At 43.1% G+C, this 23,253-nt stretch overlaps 1 protein-coding gene across 2 annotated transcripts in view; it reads left to right on the top strand.

The window, feature by feature from the left end:
• Positions 1 to 23,253, top strand: part of LOC140377149 (leucine-rich repeat and fibronectin type III domain-containing protein 1-like protein) — a 124,578-nt gene that overhangs the window by 89,663 nt on the left and 11,662 nt on the right. The window lies entirely within an intron of this gene.

The raw sequence follows: 23,253 nt of genomic DNA, 5'->3' as shown, positions 1-23,253 counted from the left end.
AAATAACAAATAATATCACATATAAGTTGATCCGGAGTATAAGTATATAAGTATAAACATAAATATTAGTCGCATCCAGGCCAAAACTATGAAAAAAAGGTGCGACGTATAGTCCAGAAAATACAGTAGTTATTATTTACTTTGAATGGATTTGCTTTTATTCTAATTCCAGGCTTATATCATGCAAACAGAGATAGTTGAAGTGCAGTGCAGAGAAAGGTTTGCAGGCAACAAAATGCTTTCCGTTTGTATAAAAGGACAATTAGACTTCAGCGAACATTTTGAGCCTGTTATTACATCGCATGTGGTTCTTCACCTTTTCTGTTGTCTGTGCGTAAATCTACAGTTACCTTTTCACTGTGGTACGTGACGTCAGTAGAATTGTCCAAATGGTCCAATAAGCACGACTTATGTCCGTGAACATGCGCAACTTCGTCCGATCGATGCGCAGCTGTCGGGGTTTGGATAGCGTGAGTGTAAAAAATGAAAAAGAAGCACTTGGTCGAGCGCATACACAACTGTCACTGCGCTCGTGTCTGGCTCTCACTGAGACCCTGCAAACATCGTGCATCCTCACCTCAGCCTGCTCAAAGTGTTGTCTTATACAAATCATCATTCATTCAATAATCATCTTCAGTTGGCATATCTAAATTGTTAGTTCAGAATCCTTTGTGATGGAGAACAACAAAAACAAACCTATAAAAAGGTCTGGAGACTGTGATTTATTAAACAGTTTTATTATAAGACGCGCTGTCATCGCTGCATTCCCTTGTTCCCCTGGAGGTATTAGCACATTGGGATTAAAATGCTTCCTAAATGCTTTACTGTCAGGTCAGAGATGACACAATTTAGCCTATAAAAGGTCAGTTATTGTCATCAGAAGCTGAGTGAGGTCAAAGGGCAGTGCAGCAGAGATTACTGTGCTATTCACCAGATTGGACATTATCTTGTCCTGTCAAAATAACAGGCCCTTGGCCTGGGACAAAATATTGAACAAAAGATTCATTTGTTTTGCTACTTAACAAAAGTATTCGGGTATTCACATTTATTCAGTGTTCCGTGTGTGCTTTAAACAACTGTATTGAGGATATCAGTATTCTCTTACTGCAGAGGTGACGTTGTATAACCTCCTTTTGCCTATTTCACATATGCTGTTCAAGGCTGCACATTTAAGCGCAGTTGAATGGGAATTAAATTGTTGCAAATATCATATGAATAATCTAATTGGGTATTTTTTACAAAATTGAGGTCTGAAAGTTTTGGTCCTTATAACAGGCTAACGTTTATTAGCATAGCCACACAATAATATGTGAACTAGCATTAGCCAGCTGCTTAAAACAAACTATATGGGGTGATTCCTGTAAGAGGACTGACCACACTAATCCATTTCTGGTGACAATGGGGTCGTTTGGGATGTCACAGAAGAGGAATCCTTTGTTTTCAGACTTTCTGTGGCGTTCATTCTCAAGATGGCAGTCACATCTCTTCTGACCCATAAATAGCTTGTCAAATATTGATTTTTAGCCATTGCCGCAAAGGTGTAATGTGTATTTTGCCTGCATTAATCAATTCCTCCCATTAACTCATCAATGTAATGCTACCGCTATGTGCTGAGGATCAACCACGTCCCACAGCAGATGACCCCATGCACCCCATGCTCCACCAGGATGCCCCACACACCACGTACCTCCACCCACTGCTTCTCAATTGTAGACAAACGACTGCCATACTGTCAAAATAAATGACATATTGAGATATCCTGACTGCTGATTGTAAAAAAACGTTACTGATGTTACATTAAGGACGAGCCAGACCTGATTTCGCTGACTCACCGTTATAAATGAGCAAACTAGCATCAGAATGCTATAGTACAACAGTGTTTTTCAGAAATGGGAACACGATGGATTTGTGGATGAGAAAGAGACTGATTGATTCATGTAAACGACTCAACTCAGAGTGAGACACAGATCCATAAGAACCACTAGCACCACCTTTAATACATTTAGATGTTTGAATCTAATAATCTATAGAAATAGAAAAGAGTGCTGTACATACAATTTAATCCCAACTCTTGTACCTCAGTCTTAAACCTGAAATCATCTTTTTTATTATTTCAGTCATTGTGTTAAGCCCTGGCAAATCCCTTCCATACACAGGCAAGATACAGTAGATTATTTATGTCTATATTGAGCTGAGCTCACATATTCAGTGTGTCGTCTAGACCTCTGCCACGTCCCACAGACAACAGTTACAGAGGGATTAAGTCCTTACCTCATTTTGGTCATCCAGTGCCCTTTGACTGCAAGAGCTAAAGGTTGAGAATCTCCTCTATTGGATGATAGGATGCCCAGGCCTCGGTGTGATTTATAATGCACCAGGGTCTTATTCTGAGTACATACTGTAACACTGACAACATAAAGGCATAAACATGATATTAGTCATTCAATGTACTGTTCAAGGTGTGAGGATCGACGCACACACTTTCTCTCTCTTTTTGGACTTAGTAACAGCAACATCTTTATAACAACATCTTTGAACAGATGAAGTACTCTGAAAAGTCACTGCACTGTCTATGCTTCGGACTATAAATTGTGGCATGAACATTGATACATCGGATAAGAGATCTCTTCATTATGGCAAAATATGCATCCCCAATAATCAACCCCATCCCCTTGAACTGGGTCCCCAACAAAACTATGACCCATCATTCTGCAGCCCGTACAAATCCCAATATTGAGTACAATGTAAAAAAATCTAAAATAAAATGCAAAACCTACTGCAACATTGGATAACATTGAACACGGAGCGAGGTTTAGTGAAGGCTGAAGGGTTCGGAGCGTCAGACCTCGGCGTTGAATTAAAAACAGGCGCACCGATATGTAAATCTGTTTCAAAACACATGTATTGTATATATGTAAAAAATAAAATGAATCTCTTCTCTCAGGTTTACAACACGTAAAAAAGCAGCAGCACACAACACAGTGGTGTCTATACTTTTAAACATACATTAGCTTGACCTACTCGAGTGTTCCAGAGCGTGGGTCATCATGGTTCCTGCTTTTCCATTAACCATGAATTACTTGAGTTTGATCTTCACAGTAAAGGGCACTTCCGGTGGACACTTACACAAAACCCTTTACCTACTGTCATTTACGACCTGCATCACCCGTGTCTCAGGTGAAGAGGCGCTCCACTCCACTCAGGCTTACACCGAGGAGGCGTGCAATACAAACTGTAGAGTAGGACTGTCCAGATTATTCGCTTGATCGATAATCGTGATAATTCAAGTCGCAGTATAATCTCGAAACCAAGAAAACGACAATTTTAGAAGCAAAATCGAGTCATTTCAATTCAATCTCTCAAAAACTTCGACCTAAATGTACATGCTTTTACCTCTGGCTGTTTATGTCACATTAACTCTTGATGAATGGTGACGTAATGGACAACAGTAATGACATAAAATAAAGGATTTCATTGTAGAGCCACTAGTCATATTTACCGGACTATAAGTCGCACTGGAGTATAAGTCAGCCAAATAATGCATAATAGAGAAGAAAAAAAACATATAAAAGTTGCACTGGAGTATGAGATAAGGTTGCAAGTTGAAAACAACAAATAATATCACATATAAGTCGCTCCGGAGTATAAGTATATAAGTATAAATATAAGTATAAGTCACCAAAGCTATGATCCGGAAAATACAGTAATCGTTAAAATGTGATGTTTCAATAATTGTAGCGCAAACATTTTATATTCATACTCCACTGAAAGTGGCCCTTTCGCCACTTTCTCATTTAAGATGTAAATAAATAAATCATCAGCAACGGGATCAGTTTATGCTTTCACAGCTGGGCGTGGTCAGACATCTCTCTTTTTGGTTTCCTTTGCCGACACATGTCAAACGGTCAGATTTGTCTAGAAATAAGAAAACTGTATTAACATAATTACTTTATTTAGTTTTGCATTGTATTTTTCGTGGACATAAAAGCTGAGCCTTCGAGGAGGGAAACAAACACGAAGAATAAAAAGCCGTGTTATCCCTTCGTTACTTCCTGTCATCGGTTTTTGTACATGAAAAACGTGCGCGTTCAAAAGCGTCTCCGCTGCTTTCCAAACGCGGACCTATATCTCCATGTAGCTATTGCACTGTACGATGTATTATTATAAGATGAGTCACAATTATTTCCATTGTGTTTCCCCCCTTGTTACCATGGCAACTCGATCTGAAGTAGAATCAAGATGTGCCATTTGTTCACAGTTGCGCAGGCACTCGAGCAACTTTGTAAGACTTATCCTTATTATCTTCGGTTTCCATTTTACAATTCCAGTCGATCCGTCGTTGTTTTGCTCGTGTATTATATATTTTTCTATCTATTTTGTTATCAATGTTGTTTTTACGTTGCAGAATCGATAAAGTCCTTCGTATAAAATGAGCCCAAACGCATTTTCCGCATTTTGCGTTGACAAATCTGAAACCATGTGGAGAACTATAGGTGGACTCTGTTAACATGTTGTACTCCGTCACCACGTGGAACTGAATCCATGTCGACCTGGACTGTCATAAAGGAAACACATTGATTGGAAAAGGCCACGCGGAGTGCGGTGCAAAACAGGGAAGCCTCTCCCACTGGACGATCCATTCCGCCGCTCATTCTGTGCTCTTCACCATCGATCCGACTCTGCGGCGAAATGGTGGCCGCGGCGTAGGTCCAGACCCGGGGGCCAGCTGGAGGTCACGCTCATCAATGCAGCCTCTTCAATTATGGCAGCACCGGCTTCTTTGTGTCCCTCACTCGGACCTCCCTGTGTTGGCCTGGATCTGGTTTTAAACACTTTCTCTCTCCGGTCGTGCTGTTATTGATGTGGGTTTTTCAGCTATTTTTTTTGTCCGTGAAAAGCCTAGAAGATCCAAACGCTCAGATTTAGCACTGACTGCACAGACTGCTGCACCTCCGGCCACGAAGTTGGCGGACGACACCACCCTCATCACCATGACGACACCACCCTCATCGGGCTCATCTCGGACGGGGATGTGTCCGTCTACAGGAGGAGGTGGAGCGGCTGGTGTCCTGGTGCAGCGGGAACAAACTGAGTTCAACGCTCAGAAAACAGTGGAGATGATCGTGGACTTCAGGAAAGTCAAAGCCCCCCAGCCCCCCCTCACTATGACAGACTCCCCCATCACCACCGTGGACTCTCTCTGCTTCCTCTGCACCACCATCACCAGGACCTCAAGTGGGGGCCCACCATCAGCTCCCTCATCAAGAAGGCCCAGCAGAGGATGTACTTCCTGAAGCAGCTGAGGAAAGCCAAGCTGACAGTTGAGATTATGGTGCAGTTCTACACGGCCATCATTGAGTCCATCCTCACCTCCCCCATCACCTCCCCCATCACCTCCTCCATCACCTCCTCCATCACTGTGTGGTGCGCTGGAGCCACAGCCAGGGACAAACAGAGACTACAGTGCCCTCTGCTGAGAAGGTGATCGGTTGCAGACTTCCATCCCCGCAGGACCTGTACGTCTCCAGAGGTCTGGGACGAGCAGGTCGGATCACAGACTCACAGGTCTCCATCTCAAATGCTGTGCGGAACTGTCAGTCTCACTATTCGTTCTTGGTTCACGCGTTTTTTGTTGTGTTTTTGTTGTTGTAGCATTTTTTTACTATAAACTACACTCAATATTAAAATTTAGCATATCTTGAAAACAATCTATTATCTATATTTTATTCCATTGCCCACCTCCACTGCTGGGTCCGTAACTTTTTACTCAAAGAAAAAAAATGGGCTCAAAACAAAAAAAATAGTAGTTGGTAAAGGGACTTATTTTGTAAACAGCAGATCAAGAAAGGCCAGTGTCTTAGATCATCAGAGCATGTTCTGACAGCTCCGGCTGCTAAACTCTTCACAGCCCTCAACGTGTCTTTATGTCGTACCACGTATGAGCTCCACTGTGGTGAGGTACTGCCTGATGCTGCACAAATGGGGAGATGGCTAAAGTGAATCTGAATCTAAAGGTACACAAGCAATACAAAAGTCACACTAAGCTAAAGACACGAAGGTGCAAGTAACCACATCAGAGGTACTGTATATCCTTTAAATACAATGATATAGATATGTGTAATATGTGTTTATCATGTCTTCAGCTTTTCCTAAAGGTGCACTATGTAACTTTAATGCCATACTATGGAACATTACAGGAAAGGTACACGGTGCACCTCTTTTATTGAATTTAATGGAGTTTACATCCAGATATTCTTTTTAAGTGTATGATCCAAAAGAGTATGTGTTATTTTACTGAACTAATTATCCAGACCTGGAAAGTGCACATCTGCTATTTGTATTTTTCTGCTAATATTAGAAATACAGAAAAGCAAAATGCATCTATCTCTTTGTATCTCATGTTATTTCCATCCAATTACTTCAGTAAAGTGCATCATTTTGACAATTGTATACATTTTATTATAATTTCGTATCTTACACAGCAATGTCATCTCTGTCGTCTTATTATTTTACAGCCACAATACTCCTCCGCAGTACAGCTCGGTAGGATACTACACAATAGATAGTATAAACGTTCATGGTCAAGGCTGATTTGGGCCTCAGTGAAAATGTTCTGAAAGTGAGTGAGAGAGTGAGTGTGAGAGAGTGAGAGAGTGAGTGTGAGTGAGTGAGTGAGAGAGTGACAGAGTGAGAGAGTGAGAGAGTGAGTGTGAGTGAGTGAGTGAGAGAGTGAGTGTGAGTGAGTGAGTGAGAGAGTGACAGAGTGAGAGAGTGAGAGAGTGAGTGTGAGTGAGTGAGTGAGAGAGTGACAGAGTGAGAGAGTGAGAGAGTGTGAGTGAGAGAGATAGAGTGTGAGAGTGAGTGAGAGAGAGAGAGAATGAGTGAGTGAGTGACAGAGTGAGAGAGTGTGAGTGAGTGAGTGAGTGAGTGAGTGAGTGACAGAGTGACAGAGTGAGAGAGAGAGAGAGAATGAGTGAGTGAGAGTGAGTGTGAGAGTGAGTGTGAGTGCGTTAATGAGAGAGTGAGAGAGAGAGTGAGAGAATGAGTGAGAGAGTGAGAGTGAGAAAGAGTCAGTGAGTGAGAGACAAAGAGAGTGTGAGTGTGAGAGAGAGATAGTGAGAGAGAGCTACACAAAATCACTCTGATTTAAAGAATTAAAGACATTAAAGAACACTTATCTAATAATATAGCGTCTTCTGTCGGAGGATGAAGAGGAGCAGCTGGAGCTGTGGGAGGAGAGCTGTTTATTGTATCTATTGTATTTGTGTTAATCTGTAAGTGTTTTTCTCCAGATGAACATTTGTCCTTTTGTATACGATGTTTCATTTCAGATGAACTTAAAAGCAGCTGAATAAGTAGTGATACAGGCTCTGGTTATATTGTGTGGGAGAGCTGTTTAGTGCCCAAGAGACCAAACTTACTAATACTAATACTAATACTAATACTAATCAACTTTCCATTCCAATTCCAATCGAGCTAATCCTCTAATTCCATCTATTTTGCTGTTGATAGGAGCATGAGAGGGTAATTATGAAAGTAAATGCTCATCAAACGTGAACGCAGCCTAAATGTCCTCCAGCTACATGCATTTCAAATAGATTTAATGAAGAGTGAAAAATAATGGTGTTGTTTGTTCTGCCATCGCAGTCGCCAGCTGCAAAATGTCCCATTTCTAACTAAATTATGACTGTGAATGGGCCACTTTCAACACCGTGTCTGTTTCCCCGGACACAGTCGTTGCCCTATTGTCCACCGCACGATTTCCAATAGAGCACGACTGCAGCAGTGACTAACATGCGCGTATAAATCAACACAATTGCTTTGGTTGATGTCATTATATCGATCTGCAACGTCTGTATAGAGCGAGGAGCTATTCTATGAGGCCAAATTGATGGAATATACTAGTTCCTCTTGCATTATGCTGACGCTTGCTTGTCGACTTTTGCATCGCTACGAATTGAAATGATGTTGTGTTTTATTACAAGCTTTTGCGTATTAATCCGGTGTTTCAAATATTCAGCAGTATTCATCCCTATCGAGACAAATGACTGCAATATAGAGCTGTAAAGGTGTGTGTTTTACAAAAGATGAAGAACAGTAACGGGAATCACCGTATTTAAAACTACAACAAGTTTGCAGATAGCTCGCTGATATGGGAAAGAATCAATCTAAAAGTGACGCGTCCATCCCAGAGACGCCTGTCATGCTGCAATGTCTTTGTGATTTGAATGCATTTTTCCTGTTGTGTGAAGCACTTTGAATTGCCCTGCTTATGAAATGTGCTCTACAGATAAACTTGCCTTGCCTTGTATTACAACCGATGATCAAAACCGGTGCAGTGAACGACTAATGCGCCTCAACAAACGGGTAGAGGACGCCATGGTGCGCTCGACAGGCCTGAGAGGATGATGGGAGATCTGTTGCAGCGGCGGCGTGTGAGGAGGGAGATGTGATAGATGTACGTGAGAGGAGAAATGCGATGGATAAAGCGGCCTAAGAGGAGATGTGTCAAAACACTCCGGTGAATATTTAAGTCCCGGCCTCTCGGTTCTGCCTTAAAACGAGTGACTCAGATCCCGGGGGGGCAGATGAAGGAGACGCTTCACCTCTTAAAAGGGGCCGACAGGACGGGACCCTGCACCCACCGCGTCCCAGAGCACCAGCACAACACAGAGAATGATTGATTATTTGGCTCCTGTTTTCATAATTAAATTTGGTGACATTAAAGCCGGTTCCCTTGGCTCTTTTGGATACCTCAGCGGCTCCACGCCCGGCGAAAAGTGGCACGGTGGCTAAGTGGTTCGTTTGTGATGTTAAAGAGGCAGGGGAGAAGTTTTAAGTTTGTTGTTTTCATTATGAATATTTTTTGTCCAGGCCATTTTTGTTGATTACAATGTCCTTTTAGTTTTCAAACTTTAAAAGTAAAACGAAAAAGGAATAGGAATAGACAAAATAGATATTTTCAACATTGTGAGCTAGAGAGTTATTTAAAGGTGCCATAACGTGCTTCTTTTCACGTTTCGTAGTCTATCCTAAGTGTATAATTGATAATAATAAGGGTTGTGCAACACCCTTAACATAATAGTTAAGAAATATCACCCAGACCTTGGACCCCCTCACCAACCCGGAAATGCAAATGGCTTGGTTTGATATTCGCCCCCACCCTTGCGAAGAGCGAGCTGGCTCCCCCGCCCAACCCGTGACATAGTCTCAGAGCTGTCTGCTCCGCGCTGCGCCGCTCCTGCCGCGCCAGTGAGTGAGAAACGATAGAACTTCAGATCAATACTACTTTGAGCCGAAATAAATCTGTCGTTTATTCTACAGCGTGCGCAAAACAGTGGTTATGACGCGGTCTTGTGAACACCCCCCGTCAGTTTGGAGATTCGAGGAAAGGAGATAGTCTGTAATATAGCTAAACACTGCGGGAATCAATCAAAAAAACGAGCAGGTTAGAGAGCAGGTTGGCTGTGCAATCAAAGGCCCCTCTAATTTGCTGTTTGATTAAAGTGCACTCACCCCCATCATATCCACGCACATGAACAGCAGCACCGTGCCAAACGCTTTGTTGACAGAAACACTTTTAAGTGGATATGACATGTTCTCCGCTTTTTCTAATTATGACTTAGTTTGGTGGAATAGTCTCCTTGGTAAATGTTTATTATAGTATTATAAATCAGTCAAAGTGGCAGTCAAAGGTTATTGCAGGGGGCGGTGCTGAGTCCAACAACAGAATTCCTCTGTGTCATCAATAGGCGAGGCAAGTTTATTAGTAGAGCACATTTCACACACGAGGCGATTCAAAGTGCTTCACACAACAGGAAAACCACACAAAAGACCACATACATAGCATTCCAGACACTCTTTCCCATATTTATTTGACATTGCAGCATGACAGACGTCTCCAGGATGGACACATCACTTTTAGATTGATTCTTTCCCATATCAGCGCGCTATCTGCAATCTATCAATAAGCAACATTCAGTTAAAGTCTTGGAACAATTTACACACAGTTTAAACTTTAATTTAAGTAACTGAAGGTGTTATCAAGTATTATGACTTGTCAAATCATTGTTTAATTGATATGGATTCTGGTTGTGGTTTCCAATATGGTTTCTAGGTAACAGTTGTTGAATTACCTCCACCTATCTCCACCTTCTGCTGCTCATTTTCCAACCAGGAAGTATAATATACACTACAGACGTCACTGTAACTGTCAAACTGGGGAGAAAGAGGCAACATTTGTCATATGCACCTAAGATTACTCTTTTTTTTTCACATTACTCCATCTGAGCAAACTGAATTGGCATTTTCTCTCTATTGCTGCGTCTGTCTCGGTCGGACTTGGCTTGTGCGCTGGCGGAACTTCACGCCGTCGACCCCTGGCCCCGCACACGTCTACACCGCCTGCACGGGAGGAATAACTGCCGCATTCAATTATTTAAAAACACCCAAACCCACATTACCATAAATATTCACTTGACGTCCCGTTTTTTGATGAACAGTCAGAGGCCCGGGCCCGAGAAGCCCATTCACCACATTGTGAGCGTCGGCGCGCTTGTGTGCATTTTGAGCTGCCCCGGGGCTGATTGATGGACAGTGTTTACAAACAAACGTCCCACCCGTCACTCAACGTGAAGTGAATGCAGACGGTAGGAAAATGTCAAGCTTTTGCCCCCGAACAGTGTGAAGGAGAACGTTTTCTCTTCGGGGGTGCGCCAAATGTCAAAGAGCTGGCCGCACTTGGGCCTGGACGCAGTGGACGCCGCTGTGTGGTGCAGCGAGGCTTGTTTGCCCGCTGTTGTCGGGACGAGAGCACTTAGTGATGAAAGGAAACAACACCACGCTCGAAGAAGTTGGAGAAAAGTCCAAACAAAAAAAAGTGTAACGCAAATAGACGGCGCGTAAACAGAGGAAATGATCCTGTCTGGGTTCAGCACAAGAGGTGTAGACGAGAAGAGATGCTGTACTTGGTTTTTTACATCTGTGCCACAGTGCATAGATATACCATATTTTCCGGACTATAACTCGCACCAGCCAAAACAGGCATAATAGAGAAGAAAAAAACATATATAAGTCTCACTGGAGTGTAAGTTGCATTTTTGGCGGGAAATGTATTTGATAAAATCCAGGACCAAGAACAGATATTTCGTCTTTAAATGCAGTTTAAAATAATAACAGATGAGAGAACATGGTGAATAGGTGTACGTATGCTAACGCTAACACCTTCAGCTACATGACGCACAGACAGAACTGTGGTAAGTGTCTGGTATGTTAACGTAACATATGAACAGTTATTCAGATAACTATAGCATAAAGAACATGCTAACAAGTTTACCAAAGCATCAGTTTTACCCCAAATCACTAAATCCATTGAATTCTTCTTCCTCTGTGTCACTTCTAAACAACTCCACAAACTCCAGAGGTAGAGGAAGTGCAGATTCTTCTTCTGCGTCACTTAGAGCCTAGAGCGCCCTCTTGAGGTTGTCAGAGTGAAAATAACAAATGATATCACATATAAGTCGCTCTGGAGTATAAGTCGCACCCCGGGCAAAACTATGAAAAAAGGTGCAACTTATAGTCCGGAAAATACGGTATATTGTAAAACATCAACTTGAAACATGAGACCTCAGCGCTTTCTCTGCACCTAAGTATAGTGGTTTATCAAAATGTCCCATGTTTGTCAATTTTTTGTAGTTTACAGTTTTACTTTCTGATTATAAATGATGACTGTTACCTAGCAACCAGACAGTACACAGGGACAAACCTCATCTTATTCCCTCAAAATGTATTATATGACAAATAAAACATATTCGAAAACAACTTTATTTTGTTGAATTCATGTTTGAAGGGTCAGAAATATGACCTTTTCCTGCCGTTTGGATGGAATTATATCAGTTTTATAATATCTCAGCTCTACTTCCTGGGCTTTTTTAAATCACCCTCCAGATGTTCTTCACAAACTGCCACTTGCCCGATGTAAACAAGGGTGAATATTTACATACACTATCCCACTGGACAAAGTCATAATTGTGCCCTGTAATGGCAGCGCTTCCATCAGAATCCAGAGAGAGAGAAAGGGTTTTAAGGCCAATGCATTGCAAAAAAGCAACCTCGATTATTTGCTATGCGTGCCACGATTGGAACTTGTTGAATTTGGCAGCGGCTGATAATGCATGCTCAGTGTGCTATAAAGTCTGAGGAGAAGGACAAGAGCTTCAGTGGAGGCTTCTGATCACTAATAACCTCCAACCACCGCCTTTCCTCTCCTCACAGCGTTGCATTCTGTCTCTCATTTATACTGTTAAAGAGCCTGCACCTGATATTTTTGCATGTAATAAAGCATAAGCTGTTTTCCCCCAGTACAGATGTATTGTAAAAATAGCTATTAAGATGAAAATAAGTCCATGGTGCACGTTCTTTGTCTAATTATAGTGTTTTTCTCTCCGTGAAGCAGGAAGTGTGCTTAGGTAGGTGAGCGGAACATGAGCTTAATATGAACTAGCTCTGTTTTTTCACACTGTTTACAAGTCAAAATCAGGTACAGCACCTTTAGGGTCACGCCAGGTGTCGGACAACGGTTGGCGGGTGGTGATAAAGCAGAGGATAGTGCACAAATTCTGCTGTTTTGATCGGCAAAAGTAAGATAGTCCTGCTGTTTATGTGATTCTAAAATGTCCTTTCCTGAGTTGGTGATGGGGTGAAACTAAAAAAAACACGAGTAAAACTGAAAAATTAACAGACACACATTGACACTGATGCGCTGAACATTTGTGGATGTGAACAGTAGAGACACTAGATGAATGCATGAACGTCTTTGGCACCGTGCTCCCCGGATGCCTCACATCATCACTAAAATGTGAGTTTACTGATATTCCGTAGCGACAAAACTCCCATTGGGATATTGCATCACTATTATTATGTAGTTAGATGGTTAATGGCGCAGTTAGGTGGTGCTTTGGCGCAGAGACGCTTGGTGTAAACTGGAAAATGGATGCAATTGACAGTAATTACCGGTCGTCAATGAAAGATGAAACGCCGCGCAAAGAGACGACGGCGGCTGCAAACACGTTGATACAAAATTGCACCTCGTACGTAAGGTTTTAAGTCGATTCGGGCTCACGCGGGCAGCCGAAAAGGAAGGGACTCGCTGTAGAATGTGTGATCAGCACCAAAAATATGCATGGAGGCCAGACATTAGCATAGCCATGGAGTATTCATGGGGCTTCTGTACATCTGCTGTGACAGACCGCGGTCCATCACAGGGAGCCGCTCTGCCTTCCACCGGTCACTGCAATAACTCCAGCTCAGGGTCTTAAAACGGGAGCATCTTAGGTGGAACTGGGACATTTTTTTGTACGGACGGTCAAGTGGAATAGCAATTAGAAGCGCAAAGCTGTGAGGAGTTCTACCAAGGACAAATTCTTCAGAGTACGCTTTGGGTTCCTGGATTTGAACGCTGTCAAATTCCTCCTCTGTGAGGCATAATGGCATAATGAAGCCCTAATGGCGCCCAGACAAACAATCCAAGAAATAAGCAGGCGAGGCACTCTGTATTTTAATTACTACATTAACTACAAGGCCAAGGAGGTTAATGGATTTGAATTTTAAATAGGTTCGACACTTTTGTGGAATTCAAAAGTAAAGCTGGCTTTTGAATAAAGAATCAAAGAAAAGTCTGACTTCACAAGGATGTTTTTTTCACGAATATTAGCTGTTTCTTGCCGTGTGCAGTCGGAGAGTGGTTTTGCAAATGGATCAAATGCATTACTCCCCATCGCTCACTATGAATAAAGTAAGAAGTAATTGGACTAATAATGTATATACACGCTATGTCAACTATAGTCCAACCAACAACAGTTTCCATGTGTGAGTGATGTGCTGTAAGTTAGTTAGTCGTCACATTTCGAGAACAAATACACTCACTGCTAAACATTTGCCCGCCTCTTTCAGAAGACCATCATGTTAGCAGTATCTGGTTACATACTGTAAGTAGACATTAGTGTTGTCGTGATGCTAAACACGATTTCAATACCACAATGATCAAAAGTGAGTGTTAGACAATAGACATGTTTGACACAAATGTATAGCAACTTCTTTATTTGTTCATGTATTTATTGTGGTCTTGTACTAGTATTGACAAAGCTCAGGATCATGATCATACATTTTGTCCTGTCCAGGTATGAGTAATAGTATCTGATTTTTTTACACTTTTGTTCTTCAATTACAAGGCGCATGCTAAACGATGCTAACGTTTTATCTGTTTGTGTATTTGAATGGTCTCTCTTGCCTGTGCAAATGCCTCCACTTTCTGCATATGGCATGAGTAAGCGTGAACACGTTGTTTTTTTACATTGTGCATGGAAGGCATCTACTTTCTGGCGGTTGAACCCATTAGCGGAATCGGCTTTCCGCAAACATGTCGTGTCTAAAGAGCACGCCGATGCACTTCTGCTCGGCCTGAGACGGATGCAAGGATCTAAAGTCCAGCCATACTCAATTATTGATCTCTCCAAAGCATTTCATCACTCTCCTCACAACGACGCAGGCGCAGAGCGTAAACAGATGCTCGACAGGGAACCAATTAATGCCATATGTCTATTCTAATTGATATAGTGTAAGATGGTTGAATATCGTTTGCGCATGTGGCGGCGTGAGAACCTGGTGGACAACTCGAACTGCCCCTCGGAGAGACCTAAATTTGGAATATACACTTAAAATGCCCTCGCGCAAGAAAGAGTACGCTCAATGTGACCCTTTTAGAGAGATGGGAAGATAGCTTTGACCCTTTGCGAGGAACATGACCCGTCCTTGTGAATACAAATGTTACGCGTTCCAAGAAAATGGAGAGGAGGAATCAATTAAATCACAATTTCAAATCATTTGCTATTATTTGCTCCTCTTGAAACCGCGTTTTTACCAGCTGCTTGGAAAAGAACGCACATTTCAGGAGGAGGAACACATGGCTGCAAATCTGAGGCTTTCAAACTAAACTGCATCGCCATCTGGCTTCAGTTCGATACAGTTTTCATTTTGTTGATTTTTTCCACATCGCCGCGCTGCAATAAAACCGTTTTCATACATGCATACCGCCTCCAGCCAGCAGGGGTCACCATACCAGGTTATAAAACAGCACTAAAATCCACTGCCTTTACGTGCGCGTCACAGTTGGAGTTTGTGCGCCTTTTAGCGTCGCCTCGGGCCAGTTCTGGTTTCCCCGGTTTGAGTCCAATTCAGGAACACAGCACTCCGGCGGGGGACACTCCGGCGGGGGACACTCCGGCGGGGGACACTCCGGCGGGGGACACTCCGGCGGGGGAGATGATCAGCCCGATTCTCTCAAGATGTGCCCTCCGTTACAAGCGCGGGGGAAATTGTATTTGAAGGCACAGCTGATGGTTAAGAGAGATTATCTGGACCGTGTTCTTGGATTCAGTCAGAGCCCAGTTTGCCTTGGTTGTGATTGATCTAAAGCAGATCCATGATAACATAATTGATATTTATGACATGCCATCTGCCCGGGACTGATCGGGAGGGGTAGCGTGTAGGCCTTATGGATTAATGCAGCGGCTTGAGACGTGTAACCAGTCGGGCCTGAGGATAACGAGTGGAACATGGTGAAATTTGCATTAAACTTTGCTCTCGGAATCAATATTTTTTGGTTTTATTCATTCTAAATGTAGCCTGTCTAATACATATAACATTCTGTCTTCATGTGCCTGTAATATAAAGATAAGAGATAAAGGCAAACGGATGAAAATGGGCTCAGGATGACAGCTCCATATTGTGAGGCATCCGTGGTTTAATCGCGTTAAACGATTTCTCACACGCTATTGCAGTCAATCATATCATTTGAATTTGCTCTTTGGTACATTAATTTTAGTACAATGAAAGTAACTGTAACCTTGAAAGCTACAATGTTACTGTGACTCACGCAAGTTGTCCATCAAAGGGATGCTCTGCTTACATTTTGCACGGTCCGTAGTATTAATTATAATTTGATGTATATAGCACTGTTTTAAGGTGCCGGCTCTGAGGCTGCGACAATGACCGGATCACCAAACTCTAGAAAACACAAACTAACCAGTTCTGCAGACGTCAGGATGAGCCTGGAACATCAGGCGAGGGCAGTGTTTGTGTAAATGTCTGATCCATATTGTGGTGGGAAGAGAAGAAAAAAAAGAGATGGTGCACACAGGCCTAATCTAAGAACCACGGACAGAGCAGAGCGAGTGTATCTGAGAAAACAGGACTTTACAGAGCAATGGAGCCTGGAGTAGAGGACAATATAGATTAATTCAATCATTCATTTTGTACCGCTTGTTGCCGTTCGGGGTCGCAGGGGACTGGAGCCTATTCCAGTGACTTTGGGCCTCAGGCGGGGTACAGCCTGGTCAGGGGCCAGCTCGTTACAGGGTTTAACACAGAGACATAGACATTACAGACAACCATTCGCTCTCACATTCATTCACTGGGGCCAATTTAGAGGTGCCAATTTAGCCTATCACATGCATGTCTTTGGACGGTGGGAGGAGCCGGAGAACTCGGAGAGAAACCACGGTAACACGGGGAGGACATGTAATGAATACAATTGAGTGAGAGTGATGTAATGATGAGGGGAAATCATTATACATGGTTACAAGCTCTATTTTGCATATTTGTTTTACAGCCTCCCACTGTAAAAGGTGGTAAATATTGTAAATAATGGTAAATATTAACTGTAACATGTGATGTTTCCTTGCCTATATTTAATGATTCATTTCACATCACTGTGAGCTTTGATAAACGTACAGAATTATGTTGCATTTTATTCTTAAAAATACGTATTTATGAATTGTAAATCTTTCACGGACATGATTATTGTGATGCTGAGACAATAAGTTATTTATTTTCCTTTCAAATGTTTCAGGCAAATAGAGCGGTCGGTAAACAAAGTTCTTGCAGAGATATATGTGCTTGTCCCTGGTGGAGATTCAATGCCATCGATAAACTGAGACCGCTCCGGCCAATAGTCTTCTGCCGCCGCCGCCGCCGCTCTCAAACACCCACTAACTTCCCCTCCGTCTTGCCTCTCGCTGAGTTACTACCAGCAGCCTGTCTTTGCACATGCAGAGGTGGGGGGATATTTATGTGAATGCCATGGCAAAAAGTCCCGGTGTCCACGGGGGAAGTAGCTGAATGAAATTGAAAGAAAATGTATCGTAGGTGACAAAAAGATAAGGCCTGACTAATACAACTACAGAGAGGAGGCAATGTTGTTTACCTGCTGGAATTTCCCCCAGGATAATGGCGGCAAAGGCAATGCAGAGCTTTAGTTTCCTGCCCGGGGAGAGATTGAGATTGCAGGTGACATGTTAAGAATTAGGAATGTGGTAAATCAGAAAGATTACTGGGGGAGGGGCGGTTCTGAATAAGTGTGCATGTTGTGCAAACCATCTCCAAGCGCTCTAATAAGGCCCTACATGTCATCCTATATGTGGCGTACAGAAATGGTAGTACAGGAATGTAAACGGATCACAATAATAACACACTGGAATCTGATGAATGGCAATCATCAACGAGAAGAAAGCAATGTGTGTGTTTTGTACTTAAAATGAGAAAACAAGATTAGAACACTTCAAAGTGCAGCTAATTGCATCGAGAGAAAAACAATTTGTGGGGCAAGTTGTTGTTTCTTTTAATGAAGAAACTATATGTTCTCTTAGAATATGTCTATATAAAGCCTATACACTAAATGTCATGAGGCTTAACTTAACTTAAAGAAAATAATGCATTTGTCAGTTAAAATTCCATAGCACTGCTCAGACCTTGTCAAGGACACTTTAGAATAAAGCATAGATACAAATCATGTATAAATGTTAATCATGAACTAACCATTGACAAAAATAAACTCATTTACAAATATTTAACATCATTTACTCATCATAAAAAATGAACTATGGTAATAATTAATTATAAGACATATCTACAAAGTATTTAGCATTTGTTTTAGTAATAAATAAAAACAAAATAAACAAATAATTAACATTGATTTACCCATACACCTTAACCCTAATCCTTAACCATGGAAAATGATTAGTTTGTCATTGAATAATAGCTATGTATAAATGTGCTGTATCCAGGCCTTATTCTAAAGTCACACAGACTTCTTCAGTCCTTTCTTCCTCCGGGGCCAGGACTCTCCTGATCTCAGCGGGACTGTCCTGGTTAAAGAAAGGTCAATAGATACATTTTCCAAAGTTAGTCTGGTCCCTCCATCTTGCCTCATGTCAAGATCAAAAAGAACAATGCAATCTGATCTGTTTTATCTCCATGACACATTTTATTGGTCATTTATCCAACAAAATCAAACTTGTCAAACCAAACAATGTTTCTGTTTTGTTTTGAGCTTTTTTCACTGATTATGCAAAAATGTGCAATGTTTTTCAGTTCCATATGACACGTTTTAAGTCCCTTTAATTCCTTGTAAACCGCCATATTTATTTTGATACCGACAGACTACGCATGACTCTTATTGGCCTGTCAATCATGTCCATCTGAACTTGGGGTGATGGACGCAGTGACCAGAGCAAGCTTTCCAGGCAAGTTTCCATCAGTCCTACTTAGCCCTACTCCACTCTACTCTTTCCCCTTTGGCCTGCTTCCTGAAGAATGCAGCTGCAGCCTCTGTGTGGAGATGAGGTCTGACGCCATTGGCTGCTGAGTGGAGCAAACGAATTAAAAAACTGTTTAAAAAAAAAAAAAAAGACATTATATTAATTTAAATCAGCAACACGGTTAATCAACATGGCGCTCGGCTGCAACCAAACCTTTTTCGGAAACGCTCCAAACAGGTGGACTACAGTGGAAACGCTAATGAAATACAGTCAGGCAGCAATACATTTACCTTCATTATTAATAAACTGCTGGCCATTCTATTTTACCTGATCAGTTCATGCAGACGATTAAGCATCATTGTGTATTATAGCTACATCCAGTACAGCAATTATTAACTCCTTAACAGTATTTCGCTCTGTGCACAACAGTTGGACACACCCAAATGGCATTGCTTATTAAAAGAAGCTCTTGCTGCCCAGATGCTACTGTGATGCATCATTAGAAAGTTTGGGCCCTCTAAGTTCTGCAGACGTGCGCGTGTCTGGATTGGTAATTGCTTATTGGGGCATATTGTTCAATACAAATCAATGACATATTCGTGAGATACATACTTGTTGAGAAAATAATCTTTAAAATGACGTACTAGCTCGCCGGTATTGACAATGAAAAGAAGAGTGATGATAAAGTACGTCTAAACTAAAGTCTGGTTTCAGCCCGTGCGCGGGCTGGTGGAGGTAATGGAGTTAAATGTTTAGCCAATCACTGTGTCCAATTGGCTGTATCCATAGGGACGTACAGTGATGTAGCTGCAATGATTGAAAGGGGAAAAAGCAAAAAGGAAAGACTTGTTCGTGCATGACATTGCTGCTGTTGTGGCCCGGTGCTGTTGTGTGTGCTGTTGTGGCCCGGTGCTGTTGTGGCCCGGTGCTGTTGTGGCCCGGTGCTGTTGTGGCCCGGCGCTGTTGTGGCCCGGTGCTGTTGTGTGTGCTGTTGTGGCCCGGTGCTGTTGTGGCCTGGTGCTGTTGTGGCCCGGGGTTGTTGTGTGTGCTGTTGTGGCCCGGTGCAGTTGTGGCCCGGCGCTGTTGTGGCCCGGCGCTGTTGTGGCCCGGTGCCGTTGTGGGCCCGGTGCCGTGGGACAGAAGCACAGAGAGGGCTGGACTCGGTCAAGTTTGTGTTGGCAGGAGCGGTGCCTGTGCCAGCCGCTGACAGCAGGCCCACTGTGCAATGTCACCTACAGCACTGTCACCTACAGCAATGTCACCTACAGCACTGTCACCTACAGCACTGTCACCTACAGCACTGTCACCTACAGCAATGTCACCTACAGCACTGTCACCTACAGCAATGTCACCTACAGCACTGTCACCTACAGCACTGTCACCTACAGCACTGTCACCTACAGCACTGTCACCTACAGCACTGTCACCTACAGCAATGTCACCTACAGCACTGTCACCTACAGCACTGTCACCTACAGCACTGTCACCTACAGCACTGTCACCTACAGCAATGTCACCTACAGCACTGTCACCTACAGCAATGTCACCTACAGCACTGTCACCTACAGCAATGTCACCTACAGCACTGTCACCTACAGCAATGTCACCTACAGCACTGTCACCTACAGCACTGTCACCTACAGCACTGTCACCTACAGCAATGTCACCTACAGCAATGTCACCTACAGCACTGTCACCTACAGCAATGTCACCTACAGCACTGTCACCTACAGCAATGTCACCTACAGCAATGTCACCTACAGCACTGTCACCTACAGCACTGTCACCTACAGCAATGTCACCTACAGCAATGTCACCTACAGCACTGTCACCTACAGCACTGTCACCTACAGCAATGTCACCTACAGCACTGTCACCTACAGCAATGTCACCTACAGCACTGTCACCTACAGCACTGTCACCTACAGCACTGTCACCTACAGCAATGTCACCTACAGCACTGTCACCTACAGCACTGTCACCTACAGCACTGTCACCTACAGCAATGTCACCTACAGCACTGTCACCTACAGCAATGTCACCTACAGCACTGTCACCTACAGCAATGTCACCTACAGCACTGTCACCTACAGCACTGTCACCTACAGCACTGTCACCTACAGCAATGTCACCTACAGCACTGTCACCTACAGCAATGTCACCTACAGCAATGTCATCTACAGCACTGTCACCTACAGCACTGTCACCTACAGCAATGTCACCTACAGCACTGTCACCTACAGCACTGTCACCTACAGCACTGTCACCTACAGCAATGTCACCTACAGCAATGTCACCTACAGCACTGTCACCTACAGCAATGTCACCTACAGCACTGTCACCTACAGCACTGTCACCTACAGCACTGTCACTTACAGCAATGTCACCTACAGCACTGTCACCTACAGCACTGTCACTTACAGCAATGTCACCTACAGCACTGTCACCTACAGCACTGTCACCTACAGCACTGTCACTTACAGCAATGTCACCTACAGCAATGTCACCTACAGCACTGTCACCTACAGCACTGTCACCTACAGCAATGTCACCTACAGCAATGTCACCTACAGCACTGTCACCTACAGCAATGTCACCTACAGCACTGTCACCTACAGCACTGTCACCTACAGCACTGTCACCTACAGCAATGTCACCTACAGCACTGTCACCTACAGCAATGTCACCTACAGCACTGTCACCTACAGCACTGTCACCTACAGCACTGTCACTTACAGCAATGTCACCTACAGCAATGTCACCTACAGCACTGTCACCTACAGCACTGTCACCTACAGCAATGTCACCTACAGCAATGTCACCTACAGCACTGTCACCTACAGCACTGTCGCCATGTAAAGCACAGTCGCCGTGTAAAGCACAGTCGCCGTGTAAAGCACAGTCGCCGTGTAAAGCACTGTCGCCGTGTAAAGCACTGTCGCCGTGTAAAGCACTGTCGCCGTGTAAAGCACAGTCGCCGTGTAAAGCACTGTCGCCGTGTAAAGCACAGTCGCCGTGTAAAGCACTGTCGCCGTGTAAAGCACTGTCGCCGTGTAAAGCACAGTCGCCGTGTAAAGCACTGTCGCCGTGTAAAGCACAGTCGCCGTGTAAAGCACAGTCGCCGTGTAAAGCACAGTCGCCGTGTAAAGCACTGTCGCCGTGTAAAGCACAGTCGCCGTGTAAAGCACAGTCGCCGTGTAAAGCACAGTCGCCGTGTAAAGCACTGTCGCCGTGTAAAGCACAGTCGCCATGTAAAGCACAGTCGCCGTGTAAAGCACAGTCGCCGTGTAAAGCACAGTCGCCGTGTAAAGCACTGTCGCCGTGTAAAGCACAGTCGCCATGTAAAGCACAGTCGCCGTGTAAAGCACTGTCGCCGTGTAAAGCACAGTCGCCGTGTAAAGCACTGTCGCCGTGTAAAGCACAGTCGCCGTGTAAAGCACTGTCGCCGTGTAAAGCACTGTCGCCATGTAAAGCATTGTTGCCGTGTAAAGGTGACACACGGTGAAAACCTCATTCACTCGTTCTATTATGAGGAGAAAAAAAGCAATTAACGGGAGTGGAAGGTGAACAAATCACAAATATTTATTACCGGTATTACGATTGTACTTTTTTACAATCATTTTTTACCTGTACCTGTACTTATAATTCTACCCATGTAATTGTGTTTGATCAAATTTAAAATCATTTGACTTTTAATGTTTCATTCAGCAGCTATTGTTCTGAAATGCTAATCAAATTTAGTAGTATTTTGCAAGTGTACATTACACTTTTACATAAGTACAAATAGACATCTTCAGCAATGTAACTGTAACTCATTTTCAGTGATCTTTCCACCATTGGGAGTTAATTGCATAACAATGAGAACCGTATTTTCCGGACTATAAGTCGCACCTTTTTTCATAGTTTTGGCCGGGATGCAACTTACATATTTATACTTATATACTTGTACTCCGGAGCGACTTATATGTGATATTAGTTGTTATTTTCACACTTGCAACTGCATTTCATACTCCAGTGCGACTTATATATGTTTTTTTCTTCTCTATTATGCATTTTTTTGGCTGGTGCGACTTATAGTCCAGTGCGACTTATAGTCCATAAAATACAGTACCTTTATTTTGTACTTCTCTCGTTCATTTTAAAGTCTGCTCATGTTTTGTGCAATACCAGAAACTCCACAATTTGACATATCCTCACGTCACTCAAATCATCGCCGATGTCCTCCACTCCTGATTTTGACTTTGCACTTGTACATTTTGTTTTTGGGAGCAAAGTAGGTTTATGTTTGACGGTTCTGAGCAGAATTGAGTAGGATTTCCCTGCAGCGAGCTCACATTTCTACTATCAACACCGCACGAACCCGCGCAGACCATAAACACCGCCGCCGTCTTCTCCAATTGCGTCCGTGCGTCTCATTACTGTGTGAAATTTACATGCGGGAAATATAATCCAAGCTTTAGTCACCTTTTGGTATTCACCTGAAAGTAAACTTGCTTTTGAAATCTTTCTCTGCCACTTGATCTTTTATGAATGTCACCGAGGTAAATATGCTTTTGAAAGTTATACGAAATAATTCCCCAGTCACCACTTTTGTATCCAGACTCAAACATACGCTCTCACACATTACTAATTTGGCTTAAAGTGTTTTTTAATCGTCATT

The sequence above is a fragment of the Eucyclogobius newberryi genome, unplaced genomic scaffold (genome assembly GCF_026437365.1).
Source record: "Eucyclogobius newberryi isolate DKJ021-1_F unplaced genomic scaffold, fEucNew1.0.hap1 SCAF_10, whole genome shotgun sequence".
In the NCBI taxonomy this organism is placed as follows: domain Eukaryota; kingdom Metazoa; phylum Chordata; class Actinopteri; order Gobiiformes; family Gobiidae; genus Eucyclogobius; species Eucyclogobius newberryi.
This window is presented reverse-complemented; position numbering and strand designations above follow the sequence as displayed.